A 5,479-nucleotide genomic window follows, 5' to 3' on the forward strand; every position below is an offset into this window, starting at 1 on the left:
CCCCACCCCACCTGCTCCTGCTCCTTACCCCTGAGTCCACCTTTTGGACAAATGGCCATTATCATTCTAGGACCCCTCAGATGCTCAGAGCCACTCCAGAAGGTGGGGGGGGGTGCCCCCTCTTGCCCCGCCTAAGCCTGAGGCCAGTTCTCAACAAAACAGCGTTCGTCTTGGGGGGGCTTTTTCAGCCCTTTCCTAGCAACCCGCCTCGGCCTTGAATGTGTACCCCGACTCACCTGGCACCACCCGAGGGTCCCATCCCTGCAAAAGAGGCCCGCTTTGCACATTAGGGGACAGGCAGACAAGACAATTCCCCAGTTGGAAATTGAGATTTAACTGTTTTTCCAGAACTGTCTGCCCTGTTATCCAGCCCCGTGTCCTTTAAGTGCTGGGATGTGGTTCAAGAAGTGCATCATCGGGCGATTCCATAGCGTCCCACACTCTTACTCGGTGAGGCCCATGCACCCCGAGGCTCTGTGATCAGCCTGTTGGGACCCCATCATGTGGCAGAGCTTTGTCGATCCCATCATGGGGCCGTCTTCAGTCTCAGAGTGAAAAAGGTGCCAAAATCCAGGTGCTTTCCACAGTGGTCTCTCGGGCACGGAGCGGCTAGCACCCCACTTTCAGAGGCAAGCCTCTCCCCACCTCACCTGGGTGCTCAGTGCCCTTGCGAAAGGGCTGCCCTCCCCCCACCCCTGTATCACATCCACCCGCCTGCAGCTTGCGGTCACAGACCTTCGCCGCACTGAGTGAGACATGATGGACAGCCCATGCGGGGCCCGGTCACTCTGTCAGGCCGTTGTCAGGAGGCCGCTCCTGTGGGTACTTATCCCTGTCGTCCGTTTCTAACTTTTTTTTTTTTTTAATATTTATGCATACAAGAACTGGGGTACAGGCCAGAAGTACCGAGGTAAAAGGACTCCCCAGAGACAGAGTGGGGAGCAGAACAGACAGATTGAGTGAAATGCACGGCTGAGGGGAGCAGCGGGGAGACAGGAGAGGCCTGCTGCGCCCTGTGGGTCACTCCCTGGCCGGGGATCGAACTCGTGCTGCAGGGGCTGCTGCTGGCTCCACAGTGCTGAGACTTGCCCCTTGGGCCACCAGGGAGTTCCCTATCTAGCTCTTCACCCAAGAGGCGCATTTCCTGAGCAGCTGCTATGCCCACCCCTGTCCTTGACCTTGGGCTTGCAACAGCGGGGACCCAGAGGTCTGACCCTGCCCGCTTGGCATATGGGCTCGTGCATACGCTGCCTTTCTGTCTGATACGTGCTTGCCCTCCGGGGTCAGGTCGCCTCACTGGCGCCTTTAGTCAGGCAGAGGCAACCCCAGCCAGCCGGCTGTGTAGACAGGAAGCTGAGGTTTAGAGAATAAAGCAAACGACACAGCTAGAAGCAGGCCAGTTATGATCTGATCTGGGGTGTCTGATGCTCCTTTCTGTGCTCCCAGTAAGCGCAGATAACGGTGCTGGGACGTGGCAGCACCAGAACCCCACAAACAGGAGCACGAGAAGGGCAGGACTGCGCTCCCTGCCCCCGTGTGCCTCCCAGAGGCCCACTCAGCTCTGGCCCGAGGTCAGTCGGGGGAGTCTAACAAGTGTTCCTCTGCCTGGCCAACCTTGGGGCCCCCGGGCCTTGGGAGATTTTTTTTCCCCTTAGTCAAAAAGTGCTTGCTGCAGCCTGCACCCCAGGGAGCCCAGCTGTCTGAGAGCACTTCCCCAAGGCTGATGCAGAGCAGGGGGAGGGTATTTGGAACCCTGGGCTCGGGGGCCAAGCTTCATTTTTTTTTTTTAAAGATTCATTTATTGATGCATATAGAACTGGGGTCCAGGCCAGAGGTGCAGGGGCGGTGAGAGGATTCACCAGAGACAGAGCGGGAAGCAGAACAGGCAGATGGACGAAGCACACTGCTGAGGGGAGCAGCGGGCGGGTCAGGAGAGGTCTGCCGCGCCACGTGGTCACCTCCGGGGCAGGGACCGAACTCATGCGGGAGCGGCTTTAGCTTCTCAGTGCTGTGCTTTACCCGCTGCGCCACCAGGGAGGACCCAAGCCTCATCTTCTTCTGGTGCTCCCTGCTGGAAAGGAGGGAGCACACACCCTGTGTCCCCTAGTCAGGCCAGTCCAATCTGAGAACTGCCCCCAGAACAAAAAGTTGGATCGGCAGGATTAGACCGAGCAGAGCCCCCAGAAAGGGCAGAGGCCAGCCTCTGTGCACACCCACAGCCTGAACAAGACGCGAGGGCACTTCCACAGTGACCAGTCAGCCTGCTCTCTGGCCACGTGGTCACTCTGGACCTGCCCAGCAGCGTGTGACAGGGGTCCCCCCTTCAGGGTCAGCCCTGCCTGATCATGGACAAGCACAGCTCCCTGCCCTTCCCCAGGTCCTTGAGGCTCCCTGTCTGTTGACATGCCTGGCCCCTCCTGTGTGTATATCAGGCCAGTCCCAAGAGCTAAGTAGTGTTGTTGTTTTTAAGATTTATTCATTTATGCATAGAAGAACTCGTGGAGGGTGAGCAGATTCACCTGAGGCAGAGTCGGGAGCAGAGCAGGCAGATCGACTTTAATCCACTGCTGAGGGGAGCAGCCGGGAGACCAGAGAGGTCTGCCGCACCCTGAGGGTCACTCCCTGGCCGAGGCTAGAACTCCTGCTGCAGGGGCTGCCGATAGCTTCATAGTGCTGAGACTTAACCTCTCGTGCCACCAGCGAGGCCCTGATTTTTGTTTTCTTTTTAACTGAGCGCAGGTCATCAGGACCTCTCATAATCTTGACTTCTGAGACATTCGTCTTCACCTGGACCTTGCGCGGGCTGTCTCCGGTTATCTGTTATTCATCTAGGCCTGTTGGGTTGTAATATGTGGGCCCAGCCCCCATTCTGCCTCTTGTTTCTGCCTTCCTATCACTTGGCCTCTCCCCACCTTGAATCTAGACTTTCTCATTCCTTTGCCTTTCTAAAAGAAATAATAATTTTATTTGATATATTTTTCCTAAAAGGCATGTTATTTAGACTTTGTTGCTTTTGCCTGCTTAGAAAACTATGCCGCTGTATGTGGCCTTCTGGAATGTTCTTTATCGTTATAATATTGCTAAAATTCATCGGCGCTGTCACATGTAGCTAGAGGCCACTTGTTTCCATCACTGCCCCACTGTCTCTTACGTTCCACGTGTAAGTATTTCTTCCATTGTCCGTGGACATTTGGGTTGTTACCAGCTTCCCACTACCTGGAAACTGTCTTGCACAGGTCTCCTGGGAAACAATGTGAGAATAGCAGTTCACGGTCCTCCTCTCCAGGAGCACATAAATATTCCGTTTGGTCACCTCTTCTCCAGCACTTGATGTTACCAGACTCCCTTATATTTTTTAAAGGTTTGTTTTATTTATTTGTGCATACAAGATGGGGTACAGGCCAGAGGTGCAAGTATGAGAGGGTTCACCAGAGATAGAGTGGGGAGCAGAACTGGCACACTCACTGCAACACACCTCAGAGGGGAGCAGCGGGGACACAGGAGAGGTCTGCCGAGCCATGTGGGTCAGCTCCCTGGCTCGGAGTCGAACTCAGGCCGTGGTGGCTGCAGATAGCTTCACAGTGCTGAGATTTAGCCCCTTGCACCGCCAGGGAGACCCAAACTCCCAATTTTTCCCAGAGGCAGGCTTTGGAGGGGTTCTCACCACAGTCTGTCTGCTTTCTTTGACTGGCCAAGCAGGTTTAGCAAGGTCAGTGGTTAAGCAGGGGTGACCCAGCAGTGACAAGGGGAGAAAAGGAAGCTCTTACATTACACAGTCCCCAAGTTGGGACCATGTCATTGTCTTGGTCAACTCTGGGTCCCCAATAACTAATGCAGTAGCTGGTTCTTTGCCATTATAATCATTGTGATAATAACAGTAGTGATGTTTATTGAGTGCAATGTTTATTGAGTGCTTATCTTTATTTATATGATCTCATGTAGTCATCCCAGTAACTCTATAGAGTTAGATCCTACATTACCCCCATGCAAAAGATGGGAAATTGAAATTAAGTGTCTTTATGGAATCGCACAGATGATGGGTCAGGATCTGAACTATATAGCATCAGACCCCACTCTACCACCCAGCCCCTCCCTGGAAGATAGACGTCCAGTAAACCCTTGAATGACATGTCTTTACCGTAACCATCAGATGCCATCACACGTTTATAATTTTATTTCCCATCAGATATATTTAACACACACCCACGTTTGGGTTGTGAGCAAGCCTAAAAGATTTTTATAATTTGGGGCCCCTGGTGGCGCAAGGGGTTAAGTCTCAGCACTGTCAAGCTCTTCACAGTCACTGCAGCAAGAGATCAGTCCTGGCCAGGGAGTGACCCACAGGGCACAGCAGACCTTTCTTATCTCTTCGCTTCCCCCTCAGCAGTGAATTTTAGTAGATCTGCCTATTCTGTTCCCCACTCTGTCTCTGGTGAAAATCTCTCCTCCTACCTGTGGACTGCACCCCAGGTCTTGTATGCATAAACAAAATAAAATAAACTGTTAAAAAGGGATTTTTATAATTTTGCTCTAGTCAAATATAACTCCTTTACGATTGATTATCATTTCTCAGCAACCATTTTGCAAGCTTGAGAACTCTCACAGGGTAGATTTAACGTGCAAATTGTTCCCAAAGGTCATGAAATGCTTATGACTTCTTCCTTGACCAACAACTCCCCAAACTCCATTCTACTTTTTCCGTTATCATACTCACTTATTACCTCTAACTATGGTAGATTTCTTTTTAGCAGTGTACCTGTTATCTGCCACAGTGCAGGAATATTCGTCTTATTTCTGTGTGTCTTTGACTGCTTTTGACTTACGTCTCCCTGGTGCCTAAGACGGTGCCTGGCACAGAGAAGTTGCTCAAAATTTATTTGCTGAATGAATGGAATCCATATTTGCTTCCAGAATGAATGGCTAGCTGAACAAAAGACTCAATCAGGGAACGAGTCAGTGAACCAGTGAACAGTGATCAAATAGCTAATGAAGACTAACTCCATTATTTTCATTTCATGGTGCTATTTTTTTACCTTTGGTGCCAGCTTGTTTTTTTCAGGTTTCAACTCTTTCTATAAGTTGGGGGAGCCTGAGGGTTCTTTTTTTTTTTTTTTAAAGATTTATTTATTTATGCCTACAAGAACTGAGGTTCAGGCCAGAGGTGCAGGGGCGGGGTAGGGGACAAGAGAATCCACCAGAGACAGAGTGGGCAGCAGAACAGGCAGATCTACTGAAACACACTGCTGAGGGGAGCAGCAGGTGAGTCAGGAGGGGTCTGCTGTGCCAGCTGGGTCCACTCCCTGGCTGGGAATCGAACTCGTGCTGCAGTGGCTGCAGTTTGGCTGAGGTCAGCTTAGCTTCACAGTGCTTCATTTTAACCCCTTGCACCACCAGGGAGGCCCCAAAACAGTGTTTTGCTGTCTTCCCTTTCTCTCTTAAAAACCAGTATCAACAATAAGCCACCTCCCATAAGACTGCA

Source organism: Condylura cristata, unplaced genomic scaffold, assembly GCF_000260355.1.
Source record: "Condylura cristata isolate star-nosed mole 26May11 unplaced genomic scaffold, ConCri1.0 scaffold00039, whole genome shotgun sequence".
In the NCBI taxonomy this organism is placed as follows: Eukaryota; Metazoa; Chordata; class Mammalia; order Eulipotyphla; family Talpidae; genus Condylura; species Condylura cristata.